The sequence below is a fragment of the Danio rerio genome, chromosome 2 (assembly GCF_052040795.2).
Source record: "Danio rerio strain M-AB ecotype USA chromosome 2, GRCz13ab, whole genome shotgun sequence".
Classification (NCBI taxonomy): Eukaryota; Metazoa; Chordata; class Actinopteri; order Cypriniformes; family Danionidae; genus Danio; species Danio rerio.
The window spans coordinates 39,020,981-39,046,203 of NC_141022.1; the positions used below are offsets into that span (position 1 = coordinate 39,020,981).

General features: G+C 35.1%; 1 protein-coding gene across 2 annotated transcripts in view; it reads left to right on the plus strand.

Moving 5' to 3' along the window:
- The window catches only part of ankrd45 (ankyrin repeat domain 45), a 115,009-nt gene that overhangs the window by 49,709 nt on the left and 40,077 nt on the right, over nt 1–25,223 (plus strand). Inside the window, exon 2 of one of the 2 annotated variants that reach the window (XM_087239456.1) lies at nt 15,026–15,074. The exons of the other annotated variant lie outside the window; for it this stretch is intronic. The gene's annotated coding sequence lies outside the window, so the exon portion shown is untranslated. The remainder of the gene's footprint in view (nt 1–15,025; nt 15,075–25,223) is intronic. 2 annotated transcript variants of the gene reach the window in all.

Genomic DNA, 25,223 nt, shown 5'->3' on the forward strand with positions numbered 1-25,223 from the left:
AGCAGTCACACTTTTTTTAATTTATATATTAATTTGACCATAGCCTCACTCTTTTTATTGATTATGTTAATGCAGCTCCGCTCTTCTTATTTATTGTCTCGCAGCCCCATGAGCAAAATACAGCCTGCAGGGTAATGATGATATAATTATTATTACAGGCAACAGTGCCATTGTGGTCCAGTGGTCAGCACATTGCGTAACGACGTGTTCTATCCTCACCTGAGTATTTTTTTTTTTCCTTGATTTTTATTGTTAAGACATATAAAACTGTAAGGTTGTTGAATATTTTAAGTTCTAAAGCAGCTGTTTTCTTAAAAAAGACATGATAGTGTAATTAGAAACTGAATTGGAAATTACCTTACTTAAATATAGTCAGTCGTGAACTGAGGTGGGCCGGTCTAATGCTTGAAACTCCAGGGCTGAAAAGGAGTCCCACTCCGGCCCTGGTACACTGTGCTCATAAAGGGATGGACATGGTCAGCAACAATACTCGGGTAGGTTGTGGCAATGAAACGATGCTCAATTGGTGCTAATGGGCCCAAAGTTGGGTTGTACGTGAAAATCCCAATCCCAAAGTCACTTAAATCACCTTTCTTCCCCATTCTGATGCTCGATTTCAACTGCAGCAGATCGTCTTGACCATGTCTGCATGCCTAAATGCATTGATTTGCTGCCATGTGATTGACTAATTAGAGATTTGCGTTAACAGGCAGTTTGACAGGTGTACCTAAAAAAGTGGCCGGTGAGTGTACGTTCAAATCTACCAAAAAAATACAGTATGTATGAAGGAATCTTGATGTTAACTGGATTACAGATGTTTTTACTGTAGTGTTTTTACAGGTTTTTTACCAGTAGAATAAATTTTTTGCAGTGTAGATTATAGTTGTAGTGTATTTTCTACATTCTTGCTGTATTACAATGATACTTCAGAGGACAGGAAATGATTCAAACCCACATTGCCCACATGAGCACCACTGCACAACATGTAAGTGCGTGTGTCTCGTTGCTTATGGCAAACGTGCTCCATCTCTAAGTAGCACTGATTCACCATTTGCCATTATGAACAGAATGTCTTGAAATAAGGGAGTTGAACTCAGTTCCCCTGACAACAGCAGCAGTAGCAGGTCTCGGGACACACACACACGCGCACACACACACATACAAGCAAACAGAGTAATCATAGATGAGCTCAATGGAACTGATGAATGTCTATGAGTCTGCCAGCATCACCGCATACGCATGTGACACATGGACCTTCACTGCCATCCTGACAACAACACACAGGTTTTTCATTATCCTGGATCTAATCTTATGTCTGTAAATCATTGTGATGATTAATGGTGTAGTGCCCTTTGCTGTTGAATGATCTGGCTACAAAGGACCATTTTTAGTAATCTAAAAAAATGTTAGTTTTTTTTCTATTGACTATATTTTTTCACATACGAGTGTTTGCAGCCACTGGAACCTTATTGGCCAAAATTTCAAGTCTCATTCACTTCCATTTATTTGTAGCCGTAAAATTGTATGTTTATGTCAATACATGAAAATAAAAATGAATATAATAAGAAAATACCTGTTTTCAACATAAAGCAGCAAAAAAAAAAGAAGCAAAACTGTTTTTTTTATGGCTAAAAATCGATGTGAATGAGACCAGGGGTCTGTTTTTTGTACCTCGCTCAAATGATCTTAGATGATTTGGCAGCTCCTGGATCATTTATTCTTGATAACTGATCTCTGGCTAATTTGGTTCTTCAAACAAGTTTGCCAATCAGATTAAATTGTCTGGATGAACTGATCTGAGATCGCTGTGTGTGTTGTGAAGTACAAATCTATCAATCCACGAAATTATGATTAGCAATTCAACGATTAGCTGACGGCACAGCAGCGTAATGACATCATCTGATTCATATTCAATTATACAAGTGAGCAAAATTACATAAAATTCATAAACCGTTTGTTAAATATAATATGCTTTAACTTTCCACATTTGTTTAGAGCAGATTTTCTGTATTATAGTAGGTCTTTTCACGTTTCTTAATTAGCGTAAGGAATAATTTATAATGGCTTAAATTATTTTTGTATCAAAAAAGCATGCATGACTGTATAAATTATTATTCCTAAAAAAAATAAAAAAAACAACAACAAAAAAAAAACAGAATATTGTACATGTCTAATTTCATACTCAAATTGTACCAAAGCTGGGTTGGTACCTTAAAATAGTATGCGTTTGTCTCTAAAAAGTCCATATTAATAAATGTTCTCCTTGAACCCCTTTAGGAAAGAACACCCCCGCCCCGTGACAGTTTTTGTTCTTTAATTTATTAGAGTTTTTTTAACTCTTTTACTATTTTCTCCAGTGTATGTAGCCTATAGGTTACTCATTCATTCATTTTCTTTTATTAACCTGGCGTCGCCACAGCCGAATGAACCACCAACTTATCCAGCAAATGTTTTATGCTGCAGATGCCCTTCCAGCTGCAACCCATTACTGGGAAACCTATGGGTTACTACTGTAAGAAAATATCAGCATTCAGTTCATGCTTTCAGCATTACCTTTGCTTGATAAGACCCAATCTAATCCTGTTGATATGAAATAAGCTGCTGCTACCGAGCAGGTTTGAGTTTCCAGATCTGTTTGCATGAAAACAATTCTTGGATGAGTTTTGAAGAACGAAACAATTATGGATCGTAATGGCAAATAACCAAATCTGGCTAATTAAGTAATCCACATTAGAAGAACAGACCCCAGATGTCAATAAGGTTCCGATGGCTGCACCTGCTCTTACATGAAAGAATAAAGTCAGTAGGGGCTTTCACGTGAAGTAGTAATAGGAACTAGCTAATACCAGTGCCCTAAAAACTTTGCTTTGATACCAGTGACCTAAAAACTGTCTGGGTTTTGCAGTTGGTTTTTACATGTTATCTATATCTGTTGAGCTATAGCTGTTTGTGAAAGGTCTTGTGTTGTCGTTCTGGGTTAGATTCTGAAGAAGGAACTAATTTAATCTCTCTAAAGTTGCTCCTACGCTCTCAGAATTAAAGGTATGCAAGCTGTTACTGGTGTGGTATCTTTTTAAAAGGTACAAATGTATACTTAAAGGGTCCATATTGGAACCTCAAAAGTATATATTAGTACCTAAACATTTAAGAGGAACACTTTTGTACTTTTTAGGTACTAATATGTACCCTTGAGAAATGAATATAGACCTTTGAATATGAATATGGACAAATTTTACCTTTTGAAAAGGTTCCACACCAGTGACAGCTTGCGTACTTTTATTTCTAAGAGTGTATAACTAAAAATTAATTGCAGTTTCTGTGATATGAACACACTAAAAAGTTAGCATTTTGTCAGTAGAAAGTATGAAAACATTTCTGTGGTGCAAAGTCCATTTTGGTTAAGTTTTGGTTAACACTGATTTCCATTTTATTGTAAGAATATATTTTTTTTCTGTGTATTTTATGTTCCAAAAAATCATGACAGAACTCAGCATTTACTTACACTCGATTGATTTTAAACTTTTATGAATTTTTTTCTTCTGAAACAAGATTTTCTGAGGAAAACAGCCATTAGCATTCATACTAGGAACAAAAATATACTATGGAAGACAATAGCTGTTTTTCCCAATATTCTTCAGTATATCTTTCTTTGTGTTCATGAGAGGAAAAAAAAAACCAAACAGGTTTGGAACAAGCTGAGGGTGAGTAAAAAATGACAAAATTAAAAATGACATGATTAATTGTGTTACAAAAAGTTCCTATGAAAAAAGTACTATAAGGAAAAACAATGGGGAAAGTTGGCATTTACAGTAAAAAAAAAAAAGAGAACTCTTGAGCAAAACAAAAGTGTTATGAAATGTTCATCTGGGTATAGCTACACTTCATCACTCATTGGTTGTGTGCTGTAAAGTCTACCATGAAACAACAAAGCAAAAACTTTTAGTACCAGGTCTAAAATTTGACAACTCTGCTTTCCGGAGAGCAAACTGCACCGAAGTGAGTTTTTAATCAGAGAAAAGCATCTGAATGGGTCGGAACAGCTGAGGTAGAAGAAAGTTCACATGGGCCACATAAGCACTGATGCAGGAAGGCATGTAGCCCGAGCTCCATTAAATTAAGCGAGCAAAGCAAATAAGCACAAATGATGAATCACGCCTGCCAGCAATGTGCACCTCTTCACAGTAAGAGAAAGCCATATAATTATGTAAGTGAGCTGTAATAATCCAGGGAATACAAAACACAAAGCCTGAGGAAACCATCGGCTGTTTGATTGCTTTGTTTCTGTCTGCTGAAGGTTGATTTCTTGTTTCTTCAACAAAGAGAGATGCACAGACACACATATATGTGTAGTAAGGCAGCAGTACACATATACGCTAACATTTATAATTCAGGAGATCAACTTTGCGATGAGCTTGTGGCTTCCTGCCTTGGTGATCTGGGAAAATCGATGAAGTTTTACCATAAAACTCGATGACAGCCATAAAAGATTTACAGCGGAAGGATGGGATCACTGCCAACGTACCGTCACAGACTATTTTATATGGTGGCCAATTAAAACGTGAAAATACATTAATCACCTTTGAGATTTTGCTGAGTTTCACATTTAATTTTACACCTTTTGCAGACAGGAGCTGTTGACAGGAACTCAAACCACATCAAATGTGATCTATATTAATGAGGTGAGAAACATACAGCATAGATTGACATGAAAGTGCTCAAAATGTGTTAGGCAGAAGATGCATTTCACATGTAACACATATTTATAACATGTTCACCCTGATTCATGAATTACATGTATAAGTCTATCTATACTGTATATTAATTACAAATTATATATAATTATCAAGACAATATTAACTTACATTTCATTATTTATGCCAAACATACAATTAATATTATTTGTAAATGAAACTAATAATGAACTGTATTTTACTGTTGATGTTATGCGGTATGTTACAGTATTTTAAAGTTGCACTGTGAAGATTACTGTATATTTTACATTAAAGATACACATACTATTCTGTGATTGCATATAGAGCATGGCGCAGTAGGTAGTGCTGTCGCCTCACAGCAAGAAGGTCGCTGGTTCGAGCCTCGGCTCAGTTAGCGTTTCTGTGTGGAGTTTGCATGTTCTCCCTGCCTTCGCGTGGGTTTCCTCCGGGTGCTCCGGTTTCCCCCACAGTCCAAAGACATGCGGAACAGGTGAATTGGGTTGGCTAAATTGTCCGTAGTGTATGAGTGTGTGCGTGAATGTGTTTGTGGATGTTTCCCAGAGATGGATTGCGGCTGGAAGGGCATCCGCTGCGTAAAAACTTGCTGGATAAGTTGGTGGTTCATTCCGCTGTGGCGACCCCGGATTAATAAAGGGACTAAGCCGACAAGAAAATGAATGAATATAGAGCATTAGATAGAGCTGTAAATGTAAATACAGTATTTTTACTGTAATTGATTTACAGTAAGTTACTGGTGAGCTGCTGCTGGTAGGTTACTGTAGATTCTGCTGGAAATTGTTAACAATGTATATTAAGACTATATGAAGCATAGATTCATATACATGACATTAGCCCCTTTCACACATACAGACCTTTCCGGAAATTTACGGCAATTTTAGGAAAAGGGATCATGTGTGAACAGGCTCTTTTTGAAAATACAGGTAAATTTGTCCCGGCTATTTTCTAGAAAGCGAACTTGTAACATTACCGGTAATTTGCTGGAATGCTGTGCTGTGTGAACACAAAAGGAAGATTGCCGGAAAGAGCGTGTTCACATCTAGAACGCGTTGACGTAAGACAATCAGAACACTCAGACGCATTCACATCCTTGCTGTTTATGAAAGTAAAAGCCTTGGAATATTTTTCCAGACACTTTTAGCTGCTACATGTTTGACAGATAACGTTTCTATGTTCCTTCTTAATGCCAAATGTCAAAAAAAGAACAAAAAAAAAACTAAAAAAATGCTTATGATAAACTGCTGTTTGTTTACATTCAATCTCTGACGTGTGTGCATGTAAAGCAGCTAGTAAACGCCAGCACACACACATATTATGAACATCTCAACATGCTAAAGTGTTCCTCTATATGTTTTCATCGAAGTTGTTGACAATACTTATCCATCGACAGAGTTTGTAATGGAGTCAAATGTTTACAAATACAAGCCGTTAGAGGTAATTTCTGGTTAATGATGTCAGAATTTATCGGTATTTTAGAACGGCTGTGTGTACGGTCTTTTCCAGAAAAATTCCGTAACGTCCTTGCCTGTGTGAACAGCGGTTTTTCTAATTTACCAGTAAAGTCGTTCCGGAAATTTTCTAGATATTTACTGGTATTACTGTGTGAAAGGAGCTATTGTGTGTGCTAACGTTGTCTCAACTGATGCTCAACACACACGAATTTGTTAAAATTTCAAGAAAAGTGCTCCAGGGTGTCTTGAACCTTTAAAAGCAATGTTAATTTGGTTAACTATAGGCAAGTCAAAAGAAATTTGGGCAAATCATTGTGTTTGTTTATTACAACAACTTTGATGAATGGTTTGATCCACTTTTGACTACTGTAGATAGTAGGGCTGCTGCACAGTCTATCGTTTCAACATCGATGTTGTAATGTGGTTCTTCGCAATAGTCACATCGCTAGTATACGCAATGTTAAGTCTGGATTATAATTTATCACGTCGCAAGTGTTTTTTGAGGCCTGTGACTGTGTGAGGTTTATAAAAGCATTCAGGTATAAGAAAATATACTATTTGTAGCTTTGAAAAATTCATAACGATTCATTTTCTTGAATTGTTTATAAAACGAAGGCATATATGAAACAATAAAATGATATAGACATTTATAAAACGATGCAGTATTATTTTACATTTTGTTATTCAATTACTTTATACATAAATACATTTTGACTCTATGGAAAACAATAAAACGCTGTTTATGTAATTTGCATATTTTCGGTAACACTTTATAATAAGGTTCATTAGTTAATGCATTTACTAACATAAACTAATCATGAACAACACATGTACAGCATTTATTAAGCATAATTGAACATTTACTAATGCATTATTAACATTCAAGTCCATGCTTGTTAACATTAGTTAATGCACCATGAGTTAACATGAACTAATAATGAACTGCTGTATTTTCATTAACTAACGTTAACTAACATGAACTAATACAGTAGTAAATGTATTGTTTATTGTTTCTTCATCTTAGTAAATGCATTAATTAACATTAACTAATTAACCTTATTGTAAAGTGTGACCTATTTTTCTTTATTGAATTTATCTACACTTGAAGATTGTTTGTTATATGTTATGCACTCCCCTTTGAATCATCTCAATCTAAAATGATAAATTCTTTCCAAACTGTTTTTCAACTCATTTAGAGAAATTGTTTTGACATGGCAATATATATCACAGAAAAAAAAATCACAATATGTAATTTTTCCAATATCGTGCTGCCCTAGTAAATCAATTCTGGAGTGTAAGGAATGCTCACACAGATCTATGATTACACATAGCTATAATTTTTGGTTTTGTCTGACACTGTGTCATAATATACGGTCTTAACCAATTATATGTGAGCTATGTCTACAATCACAAGCATCCATTATCAGACACTACAACAACGTACAGCCTTGCGGTTTCAGGAATACTTACAGATGTGTTTCTTTTTCACCGTTGTGAAAATATTTTCTCAGGGAGAAGCAAATATGATTGGCCTTTGAGCACCAGAAAGTTGTTCAGCTCTTCAAACTGACAAAACCACGGTTATGTAACTGCCTGCATACTTCACATAGATTTGAGAAATGGATAGTTCACCTAAAAATAAAAATCTGTCACCATTTACTCACCCTCCACTTGTTCCAAACATTTTTTGGAGTTTATTTCTTCTGTTAAACAGTAAAGAAATGTTTTTGAATGCAGTAGCCATTGAGTTCCATAGTATTTTTTACTATGCATGTCAATGGCTACCAGTTTCCCTGATTCTTCAGAATATCTTTTTGTGTGTGTGTTAAACAAACAAACAAAAAAAAAACATTTAAATCACTTGAGTAAATGGTATATTATAGCATTTTTATTTTGTGCAGTTTTCCGACTCTAAATAAAAAATCCCCTGACTTTTTCCTCACTTTCACTGGCTAAAAGCTTAATTTTCATGACCTATAATGAATGATATAACAGACCACTGTTATTCTTTGCATAATAATAAAATGATGTTAACCTGAATGTAATTTTGCATGTCTTTTATTAATTAGTATGAGAACAACAATAGATAATGTACCTTAGATTTTTTATTTTTTTTACCTTAGATTTATTGAGTTATTTACTGCTTGCTTGCTATCTGCTTCCTCTCCTATGTTTGATAGCTTGATAACAGTTTCATAAACTTTACCTTTATTTTTTTCATGTACTTTTTAACACCCAGTCTTTGAAGTGGTAATTTGGAAGCCAAAGATCTGAAAATGTATATTATCCTGACATGTTAGCTGATTTGTATAGCTAATTTGACTTTAGTGACTGCCAGGAAAGGAATAGAATGGAGATAAAAAATAACCAAACAACGCAATTTAAAAATGTGGTACAGAAAATGTACATTCTGATAAAATGTAAAGCAAAAAAAATAATTTTTCTTTGTCTTAGTCCCTTTATTGGTCCCACTTTATATGAAGTGGCCTTAGCTAATATGTACTTACACTGAAATTAATCATTGGTTACAATGCACTTATTGTGTAAATACATGTTTCATCAACATGTTTCATTCATCAGGGGTTGCCACAGCACAATGGACACCCAACTTTATTCATTCATTCATTCATTCATTTTCCTTCGGCTTAGTCCCTTTATTTTATTAGGGATCACCACAGTGCAATGAAACACCAACTTCATTTATTCATTTATTTTCCTTGGGCTTGGCCTTTTTATTTATAAGGGTCACCACAGTGCAATGTACCACCAATTTTATTTGTTCATTCATTTTACTTCCTCTGAGTCCCTTTATTCATCAGGGTCACCACAGCGCAATAAACCACCAACTTCATTCATTCATTCATTCAATTTTCTTCGACTTAGGGCCTACTCACACTATGCCATCCGTACCGTGCCTTCAGCAGACCTCCTCATTCCTGCAACACGAGGGCTTTATGATTGTTTATGAGCGCCAAAAGTGGCGGATCTGTTCGGCGAAATATCTGACTGCGTGTCCCAGCATCCCTAAGGACTGTTTGGCGAAATTTTTGACTGCATGTCACTGCATATCAAACGACTGAAACTATATAACTAGAGAAATCTCCACTGTGCTGCTGAGTGAGTGAGCGCTTCTCACTGAACAGCGCAGCAGCGATGACGTAAGCGTGCCGAGGCCAGATTGTGGTGTGAGTGCGGGCCGTCGGGGGAGACGGGAGGGGGGGGGCAAGCGTGCTTTGGGCCGGTTCGAGACAACTGTACCTAGTGTGAGTGCGGCTTTTGTCTCTTTATTCATCAGGGGTTGCCACAGTGCAAAGAACCACCAACTTCATTCATTCATTTATTTTCCTTTGGCTTAGTCCCTTTATTCATCAGGGTTAACCACAGCGCAATGAACCACAAACTTATCAAGCATACGTGTTACACAGCGAATGCCTTTCCAGCTGCAACCCAGTACTGGGAAACATCCAAACACACTCATTCACACACACACACACACACACACACACTACAGCCAATTTAGTTTATTGAATTCACCTGTAGTGCATGTCTTTGTACTGTGGGGGAACCCGGAGCACCCAGAGAAAACCCACACCAACACGGAGAGAATGTGCAAACTCCACACAGAAATTCTTGCTTAGAGGCGACAGTGATAACAACTGAGCCTCTGTGTTGTTAAAATTCCACAATATTCCAGAAATGTATTCACACTAAGATTAATATAGGATTATTACATTTTCAACTTTGAAAAAAAAATAGACAAATCATTTCCAGTATTCAATGCTGAATATATTGAAAAATAAATCACGCTTCAGATCTGCCTAATATACTGGAGCTACAAAGCAGGAAAACCGCTCATCTCCTTAAGCCAGCACTGAATCAATATGCACCCGACAGGAGATCAATGCTTGGCGTCATTTCTCTGTTTGCTCCGTGGCACAGTAAGGAATTAAGTTACACATCACATCCTTCAATGGACTTCCTGTTGCCCACTGCTCCTCCACTCTCGTCCAGTGGTTTAAATTACATCCATTCACTTTCAGTGGATTCCTGTAAGCAGCAGTTATTTTCTCCCCATTCATTCGCTGGTGGAGTTGCATGTGAGAAAGGGTCTGAATAACAGTTAAAAGCTGAAACACTCAGAGTGCTTACGCAGAATCATGCAGAGTCCTTGAGCATTTTCGTGCAAGGGTAATTGATTGCTTTGATAAGCTGCCGGAGCGAATACAGCTGTAGCGCCCAAGTCTGAGGCCGATTGCAATTTCTATGCTATCATTGCAATTCAGAGCATCTGCATCTGACGCCACGACAACTTTAATGGCCGACTGCAGTGAACGATTCGTTAAAGGCCAATGAAAGTAAGAGTTTTAGCCGTGTGTTTCAACATGACCTCGTTTGAGTGATGTAATCCTCCAGAGAGGAATGTCACCTCGAAAAAGAGATTACAAAAGAATTTGTTACTGACACACAGGTTTGAATGAAATGTTGTCTCTTGAAGGAATATTCAATCATTATTTTGTCTCCCTCAAGTATCAGTAGCAATTTTATATACATTTAAAGTCTGCATATCTGCTAAGGCATTAAGGTTGAAATAACAAAACAATCTTTTTTAATTAACTGCATTAAACACTGAGTTTAATAATATATGTTGCATAATTCTGCGTATTTTCTGGGTAAATGCTTACCAAAAAAAAAAAACTAAATATAGTTTGGCAGATAATATAATAACCAACATCAGCACTAATGATAAAAATACAAATAAATAGTCTATAATAATAATAATCCCCGTGTTGCCATGGGTTTCCTCTGGGTGCTCCAGTTTCCCCCGAAGTCCAAAGACTCAGGTGAATTGAATTAACTAAATTGGCTGTAGTGTATGAGTGTGAATGTGAGAGTGTTTGGGTGTTTCCCAGTGCTGGGTTGTGGCTAGAATGGCATCCTCTGCTTAAAACATATAGTGGATAAGTTGGCGGTTCATTCCACTGTGACGACCCCTGATTAATAAAGGGACTAAGCCAAAGGAAAATGAGTGAGTGAATGAATATTAATAAAAATATAAATGTTGGCCTGCTAAATGTACAAACATTTTAATCTATGTTTTTTGACAATAACTTAGCTACTATATTTTAAAGGTGCCATATGATTAAAACTGATGAAGCCATTTATGATATAGGGATGGCTTGGAAGCCATGATGGACAGGGGCCAATGGGCAAATTTGACCAGAATGCTGGGGTTAAACCTCTACTTTTTTTTTTGAAAGACATTCTAGGATTTTTAATGACCACAGAGAGTCAGAACCTCAGTTTAACGTCTCATCCGAAAGATGGCACTTACTGAGCAGTATAGAGTACCCTTCACTGTACAGGGGCGTTAGGACCCACACAAACTGCAGGTTGAGCTCCCCCTGCTGGTCTCGATAACACCACTTCTGACAGCAATCTAGCTTTCTCATGTGGTCTCCCATCGAGGTACTGACTGGGCGCAGCCATGCTTAGCTTCAGTGGACGACGATGTGAGAGTTGCACAGAGCTAGCTGCCATAATAATAGGTTTTTTTTTTAATTCAGTTTTTCAATTCAATTCAGCTTTATTTGTATAGCGCTTTTACAATGTAGATTGTGTCAAAGCAGCTTCACATAAATGGTCATAGTAACTGGAACAGTGTGGTTCAGGTTTTAGTGTTTAAGTTCAGTTCAGTTTAGCTCAGTTCAGTGTGATTTAATCATTACTGAGAGTTCAAACACTGAAGAGCAAATTCATCGATGCGTAGCTCTACCAATCCTGAACCATGCGAGGCAGTGGTGACAGCGGAGAGGGAAAAAAAACTTCACCTGATGGGAGTGAAGAAAAAAAAAACCTTGAGAGAACCAGACTCAGTTGGGCACGACCATTTTAATTTCTCCGCTGGCCAAAATTTCTCCGCTGGCCAAATATGCCAAAAGTTTTTTTTAAAAGTACTGAAAATGGCTCATATAACTACAAATACGTTTTCTGAAGTGATTTGTTAGATTTGGGATGCATAAACAAAATAATGCTAATATTGTGATTAAGGTGATTAACCAATTTCACTATTAACCGTGCTTTAATTCCTCACGTTTAATTAATCGTAAAGACTTCTCAACAGTGCATTTCTTCACGGAACAAAACTGCTGCAACTAAACAAAGTTACGCGAGTTTAAAGTTCCAAGCTTATATATGAGGTTACGCTGGATTAACTGTGGCTGGGGCTATTAACTAAGGGCAATTTTAATACTGCGTCCTTTGCGTGTGCAAGTTCGTTATTTCCAATGGAGGCGTGCAGATATTGGGAGCGACATGTGCACGCTTTCCATGCGGCCCTAATTGAAAATGGCGTGAACGCACAGCAAGTCAAGTAACAAGAACTGACCGATTCACTTTGTATGGAATATAAACATTTTTAATCCAGAGAAAAAATAAATCAAAAACCAAACAATTGCTGTAATATAGTTGATCAAAAGTGCCTTTCAGACAGAGGTTTAGCAGCCTTTGACTACATTTGTTTTCCTTAAAAGGAAAATACTTAGCTAATCTGTAGCTTAGATTTACATTAGACAAATACATTTTTTATTTATTTATTCTTATTTTTATTTATTTATTTATGTATTGTCCTGACATTTTTTTTCAGTGTGAAAGTATTACTTGTGTTTTTTTAGTTTTTTTTTTTGTTACTTGTGTTTAAATATCAAAATGTTTAATTATTATTTTTGCTGTATTATTTAGTTATAAAGCAGCAATAAATAACACTTTAAAATATTAGAACTTAAAGAAGGTAAAACCATGACTATTCCTCAGACCATAATTGTGCAACCAAAACCTATTATTGTTACATCGCTAATTATGATGCTAACTATTTATCACTGTTAGTAATCACTGTTAGTCATGAACTAAACTGATAATTAAATCTATCTGTATCATGAATGAATCATTCCAAGTCTGTTTTCTGAACTGATTCACTATATTGATTATTCACTATATTGACGATTCAATTTATCTTTGTTCGGATCAAATCACCAAGCAGATTTAAAACAATTTTATCGAATCTATAATGTGTCTATAATGCATCTTTTGTGCCTATAAATGTTTTTATAGTGCATCTTTTGTCAATTAGTAGCTTCACAGTCCATTTATTATGTTAAAAGGGTTAAATATAGGCTACAGCATAAATGCATTTTTTGTGTCTGAGGGAATAAAAATCACAGAGGTTTGGAACGACATGACAGGTTTTCCTTTGCAGGTGAGCTATCCCTTTAACATCAAATATGCATTGAGGACACGGTGTGATTGTTGCAGGTCCTTGTTGGATTCCTCTCCTCTCTAGCTGAGAAAACTGTGCTAAAATAACCAGCTAAAACATCCAGCAGCAGGTGCAGAAATTAATCACAGAAATCACCACAAAGCACCCTCATCACAGCAATTAACATTGCTTCACAAGGAGACGAGCTGAGGAGAGCGAGAGGAGAGATGTGCGCATGGAAAATTCGAGAAGCAGAGAGAGAGAGAGAGAGAGAGAGAGAGAGAGAGAGAGAGAGCGCGCGAGTACATCTAATTGCAGGGCTCAGACTCTGACTGGCAGAAACGGTCTGATGTTCCTAAAGGAGCTCCATGAATATGCTGCAGCCCACACACACACACACACACACACACACACACACGAGAGCGCACAGATGGATAAGGCCAAACACATGCAGACCGAGCTGTGACACAGCACACTGATGTCATCTCATTGTAGACATCACGGCATTCATAATCGCATCAGACAAATGACTGCTTACATAATGCCCGCATTCACCTAGCAATCAATGTAAAAGTAACTGTAAGTGGATTGGGCTGCAGTATATGTGCAGTCAAATACATTGCGCAGGTGTAGGAGGTAAAAACGTCATTCATTATCACCACAAAGAAATTGATTGTTAACAAAAATCGATTCATCTTAAAAGGCCTACCTGTTTTGAGCATTAAGGTTGTTATTTGATTGTATATACTTTTTTAACACCCATATGTTTACATTAATTTAACTTAAAAAAAAATAATAATTATTTATAATAACTAAATTTGTACAAAAAAAACTACATTACCCATGATGCAACTGAAAATTCCAACAATCAGAGAGCAAAGCGTGCCAAAATGAATGGCATGAATGATATTTAAAATATCTAAATGTTCATTTATGCAATATATTGTTTCTACAGTGCATCCGGAAAGTATTTATAGCGCTTCACTTTTTCCAAATTTTTTTATGTTACAGCCTTATTTCAAATTGGATTAAATTCATTTATTTCCTCAAATTCTACACACAATACCCCATAATGACAATGTGAAAAAGATTTTTTCTAAATTGTTGCAAATTTACTAAAAATAAAAACCTGAAAAATCAAATGTACACAAGTATTCAAGACCTTTGCTCAGTACTTTGTTTATGCATCTTTGGCAGCAATTACAGCCTCAATACTTTTTGAATATGATGCCACAATCTTGGCATACATGTCTTTGGGAATGTTTGCCCATTCCACTTTGCAGTACCTCTCAAGCTCTATCAGGTTGAATGGGAAGTGACGATGGACAGCCATTTACAGATCTTTCCAGAGATGTTCAATAGGATTTAGGTCTGGGCTCTGGCTGGGCCACTCAAGGACTCAAGGCTATGAATACTTTCTGGATGCACTGTATATTTAGAATGTGAATAGTTTTATGTTTCTCCATCCTTTTTATTTGATTGTGTCATAACCAATGCTTCATGGGGATTGTGAAACAAAGAATGAATACTGTGGAAGTCAGTGGTCGCAGGCTTTCAGCTTTCTTTGAAATCTATTCTTTTGTGTTCAATAGCAGGACAAAAGAAAAAAAGAAAGTCAAACAGATTTATGACAAGTGAAGGGTGAGTACATGATGACAATTTTCAGTTTTTGGCTGAGCTATCCCTTTATGTAGGTTATAGTTGAAAATGAGTACAAACACAAAAGGTTTCGAAATCTAAGGGTTGATGATGAGGATGACATACAGTAAGTCATACAGCCTTTTAGCAGAACAAATGTAAGCTCTGATGATTTCCACAGGCTATAATCCTGCTCTAAGCACATTTCTGTGTTCTTTTAAACTGTCAAAACATATTACTTTGCTGATAGGACAGAAAACGGGTGAAAATTTAGAGTAAGGAGCTATTTGTTTTTTCTTCAGCACTAGTGTTAGATTTTTTTCAGTAGTGCGGGTACCGAAAGTATTTTTCTCCCCATTTACTTTTTGCCATATGCCTTTTTTAAAAGTATTTGTTAATGTGTCAGAAATCATAAACCAATTATATATGAGGTCAATCACTACATTACAAAACTTCAACTTGAAGCAAGAAAGTACATAACAATTAGACAAAAAAATAGTAAACTTAATGGTAACACTTTTGTTTAGGTCACAATTCACGGTACAAACAAGCCATTAAAACTACTAGCTTAATAAAATACTAGTAAGCTGTTTATTAATAGTAAGATGAAAGTTGGGTTAAGGTTTTGGGTAGGATTAGGGATGCAGAAAAAGATCAAACCTAAAATGTACTACTAATGAACAGTTGTTGTCTTAACAATAGACAGGTAATAAGCCAGTAGTTAACAGCATGAATTGTGACCTAAACTCAAGTGTTACCAGCTTAGCAAATTGTGCACTGTATCTAAAGAAACAGTGTGTTTCAAATTTAATGCAAAATATGTCTATTTATACAAATATGTACTCTAAGAACAAAAACAGAACTAGTCCTTGGATATATAAATGACCCCATATGTTTTAGTGAATCGAACCATTTTTAACCTGACTTCTGAAAGAACTCTTATGTTGACCAACATACCACACAGTATATAAATAAAAGACATGTACGAGTCAGTTCTTTTAACTGAATCAAAACAAAGATTGCCGAAACATTAATTCCTGATTTAAAGACTCTGGAAAGCTGGTTCCTTTCTGTGAATCACAAATGATGAGCTATTAGTTGTAAAAAAGCATTTGTAAGTTGTCCTTAAAAATGCTTGTGAGAATCAAATTATTGCAGTTAATAGCTAGTTTCTTAGATAATAATACATGTATAAATATGAGTTTTGTTGGCGGAAATTCGTAAAAGCTTATGTTAAAAAATTTTTTTTTTACATATGTAAAAAGGAATTAAAATGATCCAAGTATTTGATTAAATAATATTTTATTTGATTTTAAAACATTTTTTCATCAAATAAAAATTATAATAAAGGCTCCAAAAAGGAGGTTTTTGTTGTAAAGAACCAATTTTGGTTCTTTAAATAGCCTTTCAGTCCACATTTTTTTAAAGGACCTAATTATTTAATAGTGAAAGAATATATTAACAAGCTGTCAAGAACCTTTTGTGTAGAGATTTCAGGGATTTCAAAGTTTCTTCATGGAACCACTTATTCCAATTTAAAAAATAAAGAAAGAAAAATAGAAAAGAAAAAATTAATAAAGAAAAAATAATAATAATTTGGAAAACTGTCAGAAGGTAGATTCTTTTGATGTGTTAAACTGCATCCCAATCATCACAAATACTGCAGAAGACCTTTTGGAATGGACCCAAGATTGGCATGGACTGAGGATTCTCACACAAATCAGTCAAGTTCGGTAAAGGAAAAATCATGGTTTGGGGTTACATTCAGTATGGGGGCATGCAAGAGATCTGCAAAGTGGTCTGCATTACAAACCACAGGAGAGGGCAAATTCTTCAGGAGGATGGCGCTCCTTCTCATACTTCAGCCTCCACTGCAAAGTTCCTGAAAACAAAGAAGGTCAAGGTACTCCAGGACTGGCCAGCCCAGTCACCAGACATGAACATTATTGAGCATGTCTGGTCTAAGATGGAAGAGCAGCCATTAAAGATGAATCCAAAGAATCTTGATGAACTCTAGGAGTTCTACAAGACCGCTTTCTTTGTCATTCCAGATGACCTTATCAATAAGTTATTTGAGTCATTGTAGAGATGTATGGATCCTCCAAACTCATTTTTTTCCGCCGCACCATGACTTCATATTCCATCCTGTACGTTATTTCTGTTAAGTGACAAGACTTTTGTCTAAGCAAAGTCAGACCTTACTGTCCTAATTAAATAATTAAAAATCAAGGCATGATTATATTTTATTTTGGTAAAATAAAAGTAATCTAGAGGTATTTGCCTTTCATATAAGCCACTTTTGATACCAAATGATTCATATATATATATATATATATATATATATATATATATATATATATATAATTTTTTATAATATTTATTATATTTTTTTTCTAAAAAAATTTTTTTTTTTTTTCACTAAAAATAAATCTGTATTGTATTCCAAATCCCAACTTTTTTTTGTTATTAACCATTCTTATCTGGCAACTATGCAAAGTGGAAAGGCCAAAAAGAAATATTGAGGGCAGATGTGTGTTGTTAGTATTCATGTGACCCCCTACAAGACCCGTTTCCATGTTTACACGCTTGGCGCTGCATGAAAAGCGGCTTCGGGTCCAGCAGTCTGCAGACTCATTCTGGGCTTTGTGACGTGGCGGTCTGGCTTTTGTGTGGTCTTGACAGGTGGGGTAGACACCCTCTGTCCGGAGGTTCGGGGCAGCGAGAGGGGTTCATCCCCCATCTGCTGCTGTGAAAGTGGGGCACGCGACCCGTGTATCAGCCCCCACCGCCACAGCCTCCGGCGGGACATTGAAAGAGGCCCAGCGGCGTGAGCACACAATAGGGGAGTCTGCACGTCTGTCACTCCGGGTGTATAACACAGACCAGAGGCCCCAAACACTGCTTTTAGCTTTTCACTTAATGAAATGGAGTGTGTGTGTGTCTGTACACCTGTCACTTCATTGTCTTGGTTACTCCTTAAAGGAATGCTATTTCATGGTGTCTTTTTATCCTTATGTGTTCGTGGAAGCATTTGGAATATAACCAGAGGGCTCAGCACATTTCTAAAACACAAGTGCAGTGAACACCTGATTCAACCTCAAGGAGTAACAACTCTTAGCTCTTTCATTAGGAGTTGAACCTGGTTTTACAATTTTAACAAGAAAGTGGAGGTCTGTTTCTGCTTTCTGCTTGCTTTTCTTTGTCTTTTTGAGAGAGAAGGACTTGACTTTCTTTAAGTGGAACTTTGTCTTTGATTTTACCACATAACTACCTTCAACATCATCACATATGCCACATAAAAAACAACAAATAAATAACCCAAATACATTAAACATCATTGCACAAATCACAATTAATCATAATTAATCACAACCTACTCCGATTTAAATCCCACTATTTAAAATTCTAATGGCATGTTGGCACAAATGACATTTGATATACATTTTATCTTCTTTGACTTTTCCTAAAGCGTCTTTTTAAAACCAAAGACTGAAATTTAATATACAAGAGATGAAAACAGTCTTCAATAAAGATGTTTTCTGTCGAACTCTTATGTTTAACTTTGTAATATTCACCTAACATGTTTTCTAATAATGTCAGTGACAAGAGTTTCCCAATGCTTGACTTCAAAGTGTAATATAATAAGATATGGTAGAATAAAAACCTGTACAACAAAAACTCGAGTGTTATATCAAAAGGTAAATCAAAGTTTATTTTTATATTGTTCATTGTGCAGATATTATTTAAATGTCAAATAGATTGGCAAACAAATGTGCAATCTTATATAATGTAATACTGACATTGGGGTAATAGATTAACTGTTTCATTAAGGCGTTTTATGTGAGCGTTTTTGTCCTGATACCAATAAAAACAAATACAAATAAATAATATATAAAATAAATAGCATCAACAAAATGTCTAATTCAGGGCACACAAACAAAAATGTCAGTTCCTGATTTTATTCTAAAAAATAGACAAATAACAATTATTTAATTACTTAGTACCCTGGAGCACAAAACCAGTCTTGAATTGCACACATATTTTGTTGGATATAGCAAAAATATAATGTATAGAGATTAAAATGAATGATTTTTCTTTTATGCCTAAAATCATTGGAATATTAAGTAAATCTTTGGATAACATTTTCTATTTTGGAAAAGTAATAACAAAAAATTGTTTTAGTAAAGGTTTAATTTCTGCATTATACAAGATGCTGGTGTCAGGATCAAAGAAATCTTCAAATTGTAATTTGGAAGCTTGGGGATTAGAGCTTAAATTTCCATAGAGGACTGGATGAAGGCATGCAAGGAAGCTCAATCACTAGCAATGAACACTTATCTGAAACTGATACAATATAAGTGGTTGATGAGGATTTGCATAACTGAAATGAAAATATTCCAGATACTTGCTTGAGATGCAGGGACCTTAAAGGAACGCTGTATCACTGTATATGGGAATGTAATAGAGTACAGAACTTCTGGAAAGATGTGAAAGAGTAAAGGTAAATATACCAATGTCTCATTTAATTTCTTTATTTCATTTATATCCCAAGGAGATCAAGTTAAAAAAGACAGAGTACATATTTTTGAATATATGCATTCTGCAAGCAAAACGGCTCATTTCTTTAAATTGGAAAAGTATATGTGCACCAAATATTGGCCGTTGGCTTAAAGAGATTTTAACAAACATGTCAATGGAAAAAAATTATTGTATATTTAAAAATTAATGCATGATTTTTGATAGATTTTATGTTGTTTTTAAAAGGTGGTGGATTTGGAAATGTTTTACTAGAAGATTATTAAAAGAAGTGATATTGTATTCTGATGTACAATACTGAGAAGTCTTTTGTTTTCTTTGTTCATGTTTTTGCTTGTTGGTATATGTTATATCTGGCACATGAAAATGTGTATGTACATGTTAAAATATAATAAAAGGAATTGGGGGAAAAATTATATTAAGTAGTGGTCATATACCAAGAATACATTTTTTCGACTTTGATTCGTAATCTGCACTGCTAAGAACATAATTTGAACAATTAAAATGTGATTTTTAAACCCTCCGTTTCTAGTTTTTCAATTAGTTGTATTTCAGCCACAGATTCTCATATATAATAAAATAAACTTTTAGGTCATGTAAAAAATACATATGATTTTGTGGTCCAGGATCACATTTTCAAAATGTTGTTGTCACAAGGATATGGAACATTCATAAAAGGCACTTCAGTGCACTAAAAAGTGCAGTGCACTATTTTCCACTAAAAAGTCTCAGTATATGTCACTGTACCCTTTTCCTGTCCTCTATCTCTCTCCTACACCTTCAGACGAATGACCACAACCTAGATTAAAATGATTATGTTTGCAGACCAGAGAATTGAGGCTTTGGAGAAAGTAGTGGTTTGACCTGAGCTATTTTTAAAGCTTGGCCCCTGCTGATATTACTTTATCTTTTACTCAGTTTTCATGTGTGAAGTAGCAAAGTGAACCACACCTTTGATTTATCAGAAATTTTTATCAGAAAAGTTGATGATACTCTGAAGAAGTTGTCAGACTGACAGTAATAAACACACTGACTGTATATTTACACATGTGTGGCCAGGTTAGTTTCTGACACAGGTTGTCACATTTAGAAGCTACTTAAAGGAATGGTTTTCACCCTTCAATTATTTTTTAATACGATATTTTAAAAAATGTTAAAAACCTATCGACTCCCATATTTGGTAACACTTTATTTTCATTTTACATTTGAATATAAGTAGACTGTCTGCTTAATATCTGTTGATACTGCTGCAAAACAGACATTTAACTGACTATAGGAAACTTTGCAAGTACATGTCAACTTACTCTAACCCCAACCTAACAGTCTACTTATAATCTAATGAGAATTAGTTGGCCTGTAGATGCAATGGAACCTAAATGCAACAAACGAACCATCAAAATAAAGTGTGAGTCCATATTCATATTTCCTACAATGGAAATCAATGATTTCAGGTTTCTAACATTCTTCAAAATGTCTTCTTATGTGTTCAACAGATATACCAAACTCATAAAGGTATAGAAGCACTTCAGAGTGAGTAAATGTTCATTTCTGGGTGAACTAACCCTTTAAAAAATCTTGCGAAACACCCCCCTCACATCCACAGGAAGGATATCCTTTAGTTGGAGAGCAACAAACTGTGCTAACATTGTGTAGACTTGTCTTAATGCTATATAGAAAAGAGGAAAAACCCGTTAGAGTGTCTCTTGGAAAAGGCCAATCAGCTTAACATCTCAGTCACCACAAATAAATAATACACACCCCATCCACACTCATACCTGAATCCCACATGTAGGATGATTTATGATGACAGCAGCTGAAGCGACATCCCCCCCAACCACCACGTTAGATCAAGAGCAAACTAAAACTCTCTTTGGGACTGTTTTAATCTACTTTGACAGTGGGTCTAACTGCTAGGCCATCAGTGTAGGCAATGCAGTCTAAAAGAGCCGACCTTTAACATTTCACCCCCCAAACCCCGGCAGCTGCCAGTGAAGCCGGTTCAGATCTGCCCCCATCTGTCACTGACCTCCTGGAGGTGCAGGGGTGGGGGCAAGGTCTTTATTTCATTAAGCTGAAAAAGAGGAATGCCTGTTTTTGTTAGTGCACTCTTTGGTTATAGTTCTATAGAATAACTAAAACATTTTTTTTATTATGCATTTAAAATGTTCATTATTTATTTAAATATGCATATAGTCTTGTACATTTTGGATGCAAAACAGCAATACAAATAATATAATTCTTGTTTTTTAGAGTTGGTTTTAAATTATATTTAAAAAAAACACTTGCACACATAACTTATGTACAGTATGGTAACAGTGATTTATATAAGCGATAGTGAAAATAGGGAAATAGTGCATACCGAATAGATGGATAGATGGATAATTAGACGGATGAGCGGATGGATAGATGGATAGACAGACGGTGGATAGACGGATGGATAGATAGATAGATAGATAGATAGATAGATAGATAGATAGATAGATAGATAGATAGATAGATAGATAGATAGATAGATAGATAGATAGATAGATAGATAGATAGATAGATAGATAGATAGATAGATAGATAGATAGACAGATAGATAGACAGATAGATAGACGGATAGATAGACGGATAGATAGACGGATAGTTGGATGAATGGATAGACAGATGGATAATTAGATGAATGGATAGATAGATAGATAGATAGATAGATAGATAGATAGATAGATAGATAGATAGATAGATAGATAGATAGATGGATAGATGGATAGATGGATAGATAGATGGATTGATGGATGGATACATGAATAGACAGATGTATAAATAGACGAATGAACAGATGGATGGATGGATGGATAGATGAATTGACGAATAGTTAGATAGATCAGCATTAGGAATGTGCCATGCAGCACAATGAAAAAAAAAAGCCCTATTAAAAATGTCTCTGCTCAATTAAAGTGATTTCACATGAAATATTACTGTAGTACTTGAACCATTCTATAGAAAATTACTTGGATTAACCTGTTCTGGTTATGTTGTAGTTGCTATGGTAACATAAAACATATAGTGAAATAAAAAAATGACCCAGTACTGTAGTTTTCTATACTACATTTAACAGTTTTTCTCATGTGAGACTAAAGTGAAATATAGTATTGTTTTGATACTTGGATGATGGATGGATTGTATAATATATTTTCACAAACCCTATACATAATGTGTATATATCAGAAACTCAGACAGATTGTCAGACAAGCCAAAGCATTACTGAAAGTCCAGATTATGGCTAAGAATATTATCCCAGTTTCTTCACCCCAGACCTACTTTTGAACTTACATTACATAAACTAATTTGTGCACATAACAAAACACAGAAGGGGGTTAAACTAGCTTATTTAGAGCTGTACTGCACAAAGACTCGATTGAAGAAAACCTCTCTGCACTCCATAAATCCCTAATGCTCGTGAACTCTCACTGGAGGTAACCAAAGACGCCAATTATTCTCAGAGAAGTAACAAACACTACAGAAGGAAATGCAATTTCTAGATGATGCATCAGCTGTATTAGAGTCAAAGAATACAATGTTCAGAGGTCAGTGTAGAAGACGAGAGCTTTCATTCACCTGTCAATGGACATATGGCATCAATATGAATGAGAATTTAATGCCTAGATGGATGGATGGATGGTTTTTCAACCATTATATAATATGTGAATATATTAGAAAGCAGATGGACAGATTATCTATAGTAGATATTCAAATACAAAGATAGACAGAATCAATATATACTAGAAAACAAACTACCTAATAGTAAATAATAAACAGGTGGTATACTAAAAGATATGCAATATATAAGAGATAAAAGACAAACATAGAGTATATACTGCAGAGTTGAACAATATATATTAGACAGAGCCACAGAAAATATATGCTAACAGACAGACAGAAATTCAGACAGTATACTAGTAACTTGACTGACAAACATAGACAGTATTTACTAAACTGACAGTCAATGTATGAAGATAGACACATTGACAGATTGACAAATTATGTTAGAACAGACACATTGACAGACATACAGTATATATTAAAAATACAGACAGACATATTACATATTTAAAACCTCTGACAGTATATACTAGACAGAAAGTATATTCCAGAAGACAATATATACTAGGACACAGTGTATACCAGACAAACAGAAAGTCTATAGGAGACAGACAGACAGAAAGTATATATCAGACAGACAGACAGAGAGACCGAATGTATGACGTATGACAAATTTAGTATATATGACACAGAGGCTACCAGAAAGACAGGCAGATAGTATATATACGAAACAGACAGCCAGACAGACTCAAAAAACACAGTATAAAGAAAAATGACACAATATATAATAGAAAACAGATATACAATATATGATAGAAGATACAGACAGACAGTCAGACAGATGGGCGGGCAGACGGATAGACAGACAGACAGATTTTTAACAAAAAAATTTCACAGCATGTCTGTAATTTTTTATTAAACATTTTAAGGTCCATTTTATTAGCCTCTTAAAGCTATATTGTTATATATATTTTAGAGAACAAACCATTGTTACCTAGTTAACCTAATTTACCTAGTTAAGCCTTTAAATGTCACTTTAAGCTGTATAGAAGTGTCTTGAAAAAGATCTAGTAAAATATTAATAACTGTGATCATGGTAAGGATAAAATAAACCAGTTATTAGAGCTGAGTTATTAAAACTATTATGTTTAGAAATGTGTTGAAAAAAATCTTCTCTCCGTTAAACAGAAATTGGGGGGAAAAAATAAACAGGACAGCTAATAATTCAGGGGGGCTAATTCTGACTTCAACTATATATATATATATATATATATATATATATATATATATATATATATATATATATATATATATATATATATATATATATATATATATATATATACAGACAGTAAGTATGCATGTGAGAGGGATAGACAGAAAGACAGACAAACAGACAGACAGTAAATAGAGAAAGTACACATAGCCAGATTGGCAGTATATAATAGAAGACAGACATCCAATATATGCTAGAATATATACAATAAAGAGCCTCATAGTCTCATAGAGATAGACAGACAGACATTATGTAGAAAAAAATTACACACAGCCAGACTGGCAGTAATAGAAGACAGATATACAACAATATACGCAGATGTGCAAGACACACTGACAAACAGACAGTAGACTAGACAGACAGTATACACTAGACAGAGAGTCAGAGACCAACAGAAAGACAGACAGGAAGTATACATGAGCCAGACAAACTTAACATAAAAAGACGAAAAGTATGATAAGCTAGAGGGAAAGACAGTACATAGAGAAGTTATGCTAAGTATATAATAGGAGATAGATATACAATACATGCTAGAAGATACAGACAGACAGGCAGATATGTAGACATAAATAGACAGAGAGAAAGTATGAAACTGAGATAAATAGAAAGGCAGAAGTATGTATAGGATACAGACAGGATGATAGACAGACAGTAAGTATGCATAAGAGAGGGATAGACAGACAGACAGTATATAGACAAAGTACACATAGCCAGACTGGCAGTATATAATAGAAGACAGATATACAATATGCTAG